A 4,231-nucleotide genomic window follows, 5' to 3' on the forward strand; every position below is an offset into this window, starting at 1 on the left:
TCCAAATTCATGTGTAACATTTAATGGACATAATGGGTTATTTCTTGAGGTTTATTTCTTCCTTAGATCAATTCTCTTCTATATGATACTTTAGGTGTTTAAAGATGTCATAGTTGTTCTGATAGCTGTCTGTTAATCAGTATTTTTCATTCTCAACTGTTCTCTCTCCTTTCCATCAATACAGGCATATTCTCCACTCAACATATGTACGTAACTCATTAAAGCAAATAAAAGTTAATTTAATGATCTTTCTCAGTTCCATAGGTAATGGGTATCCAGGTCACAAATTAACATAGCTAATATGAGTCAGCAGTGTGAACACAAGCTGAATATGAGTCAACAGTGTGATGCTGTTGCAAAAAAAGCAAACATGATTCTGGGATGCATTAACAGGTGTGTTGTGAGCAAGACACGAGAAGTCATTCTTCCGCTCTACTCTGCGCTGGTTAGGCCTCAACTGGAGTATTGTGTCCAGTTCTGGGCACCGCATTTCAAGAAAGGTGGAGAAATTGGAGAGGGTCCAGAGAAGAGCAACAAGAATGATTAAAGGTCTAGAGAACATGACCTATGAAGGAAGGCTGAAAGAATTGGGTTTGTTTAGTTTGGAAAAGAGAAGACTGAGAGGGGACATGATAGCAGTTTTCAGGTATCTAAAAGGGCGTCATAAGGAGGAGGGAGAAAACTTGTTCATCTTAGCCTCTAAGGATAGAACAAGAAGCAATGGGCTTAAACTGCAGCAAGGGACGTTTAGGTTGGACATTAGGAAAAAGTTCCTGACTGTCATGGTTGTTAAACACTGGAATAAATTGCCTAGGGAGGTTGTGGAATCTTCATCTCTGGAAATATTTAAGAGTCTATCAGGGATGGTCTAGACAGTATTTGGTCCTGCCATGAGGGCAGGGGACTGGACTCGATGACCTCTCGAGGTCCCTTCCAGTCCTTGAATCTATGATACCTTTATGGGCACTCACAGCTAAGAGATTGTGGGATTTAATGGGCCTGGAGAGATTGACCTAATCTCATATTGTTAAAGGTAGTCCCTCCAGGACAATATTGTATATTATAATCGGGGCTGAATAGAAAAAGTTACATTGCCACTGTCTTTACTTATTAGTTCTGCAGAATATTTCACTTCCATTCTGACACCATGCATAGGCAGAAATTTGAAATGTTATATCTGTGTATCTAAGGCAGTGTTTCCCCAAAGTGAGGGACATGTCCAAGGAGGACAATAAAGCACTAGTTTTGAGGGGTTCATACAGACCTTTCAAATGTTCTTCAGAGTCTGTGCTTTCATTTAAAACAAAATGAAGTCTCTAGCTATTATACTGCAAAGAAAAAAGTTTAAATCTGGAGTGCAACCAAAGGTAAGCTTGGACAGACATCTTTCAGAGCACTGAAGTGTGAACTGAAACAATAGCACTGAAGTGTGAACTGCTCCATGCATTTTGGTGGGTACTAACTCAAATGTTGCTGATCTCACTGCTTATCAAAATATGTATGAAAAGAGAGGAAGTATCATAGGGCAGTGGCTCTCAAACTTTCCAGACAACTGAACCCCTTTTAGGAATCTGCTTTGTCTTGCATACCCCCAAGTTTCACCTCATTTAAGAACTACTTAGTTACGAGATCAGACATAAAAATACAAAAGTGTCACATCACACTGTTACTGAAAAATTGCTTTTTACCATATAATTATAAAATAAATCAATTTGAATATAAATATTGTACTTATAGTACAGTGTATAGTATATAGAGCAGTATAAACAAGTCTGTATGAAATTTTAGTTTGTATTGACTTTGCTAGTGCTTTTTATGTAGCCTCTTGTAAAACTAGGCCAATATCTAGATGAGTTGATGTACCCTCTGAAAGACCTTTGCGAACCCCTTGAGGTACAGATACCCCTGGTAGAGAACCACTGGGTGAAGATCTACCCCAGTGTTTCCCCAAGTAGGGGAATGGGCATGAAGGGCTAGATCATGAGGGACGTGCAGAAGACATCAATTAAAATTGATAGGCCTTTAATAACACATGGCGTAGCTGTGGAGGGCATAATTGGTTTAATTTCCTGAAGGGGGAACTTAACTTTCAGAAGTTTGGGAAACATTGATCCAGGGTGTAGAGCAGGGGTCGGCAACGTTTGGCACGCGGCTCGCCAGGGTAAGCACCCTGGCGGGCCGGGCCAGTTTATTTACCTGCTGACGCGGCAGGTTCGGCCAATCGCGGCCCCCACTGGCCGCGGTTCGCCGTCCCGGGCCAAGGGGGGAGGCGAGAAGCAGCGTGGGCGAGGGATGTGCTGGCCGCGGCTTCCCGCTGCCCCCATTGGCCCGGGATGGCAAACCGTGGCCAGTGGGGGCCGCGATTGGCCGAACCTGCCGCGTCAGCAGGTAAATAAACTGGCCCGGCCCGCCAGGGTGCTTACCAAATGTTGCCAACCCCTGGTGTAGAGTGTAGATCCCCTGTGTAGGCCGATGACACAGCCTAGTGATTTTGTGGTGCTGTGGGAATCTTGATTCTTTAAATTGCTGGGTTTTTAAGTATAATTTCAAACAATGTTACATTAATTTTTTGCATAATCTTCATGTAAGGAAAGAGGTACCAAACAGTTTAAATGAACAGTGTTTCAACCAGCAAGAATTGTAGGGATCCAAGTGTAACAAATATTTTCAAAATAGCATCACTACCACTGTTTTTTGTTGTTGTTGTTTTTTAAAGGCTGAAAATCTAATGGCCCCAGACAGCAAGTTTTACTATTTAAACAGTTGCAAGGATAACGCTTACATGGGGGAAAACAAACAGTTAATGCATCTGGGTGCGACTGCGTAGATCATAGTGGCAGTGAAACAGAACGTTGCTTAGCACTACGAAGCTCTGCATTCCACTCAGAGCCAACGAGGAGAAGAGAGGATGGGGGGGGGAGGGTCATGTGCTGAGTAGGAAAATTGTTGCATTCTGAACCAACTGGAGTGTTTTCATGGTCACTGGCTCCATAGCCCAATGTGCTGTGTAGTTACTAAAAACTGCAAGAGAAGGGCAAGGGCAATAGGTAACCTGAACAGGTGAGTGAACAGCAATAAATGCTGTTGAACAGGGTGTAATGCTGTGCTGTCTCCCTTGCAGGACATAATAGGTACCTACTGCTTCCAATACTGCTGATCTCTGTAGTATGTCTGCAATCAGTAATCATGACACCTAGCAAGCAGGCCTTCTTGCCTATACTCTGTAACAGAAAGAACTTGTGGAATTCTAAAATGCAGTTTCATTCCCCACCCCATGGGAGTAGCTTCCTTCAGCTTGAGCAATCACGTGAAGATTGTTTCTCATTCCCCCATATGATGGTATCCAGACAAATCAGACTCACTGAGGGTTTAGAGTAGCTTCCACCTATGATTGATTGTTCCTGTAGAACTAATGATCCAGATGCAGGAGCCCGACTGGTGAGAGGTTCATGTAAGGGACAAGGCTGAAGTTGCTCCCAGTTCCTTATTCCAAGCTGAAGTTTTTTTAAAAAAAGCATCTGTGTAAATTTATATTTTTAGAAATTCCACCTCAATGAGACTGAACTTTATAACACTATAGAAGTGTGTTTTTCAGAACATGCTTTACAGAGGCACAAGCAAGACCTCAGGCGCCCATTATGTCATTTCCTATTAAATCTGAGTTATTTATTCAAATTGAGGATGTGTAAATGACAAAATACCTCTTGATCACCCCAAATCGCATGTCCCTGCAACCATTAGACCGGGAGTTTCCAAACTTTTTGCTGTCACAACCCCATTTTAATAAAATATTTCCTCCTGGGACCCCAGACAGCATGACCTCACATGCACTGTACATGTGAGCTCACACTGCATGGAGGATGTCATTTTGATCCATAGGGCATGCCATCCTCCCTCGGGCATGACCTCATATGTATAGCGTGTGCAAGGTCACACTGTGTGAAGGATGCTATTTTGTAGAGCAAGTGTGGAGGATCTTAGTTTGCCTTCCTTTTGCTTGAGGGAACACTGCTCCCCTTCCTCTTTGGCAAGAAAGGTGAAGACTCAGCAGGCTGGGAAATCTGAAGTGGGAGAACCATGAGAACCTGATGTCTAGCTGAGGTGTTTCTGGGTATTAGTGGGTGGAGCAGTAGCAGCACCTGACAGGTGTCCAGACAGAAATAGCCTTTCTCCTCTATCTACAATCTCTACAGAAAAATCTTTCCCACCACCTGCTTCCCGTCCACTGCAA

This window comes from Emys orbicularis, chromosome 2 (genome assembly GCF_028017835.1).
Source record: "Emys orbicularis isolate rEmyOrb1 chromosome 2, rEmyOrb1.hap1, whole genome shotgun sequence".
Taxonomy (NCBI): Eukaryota; Metazoa; Chordata; order Testudines; family Emydidae; genus Emys; species Emys orbicularis.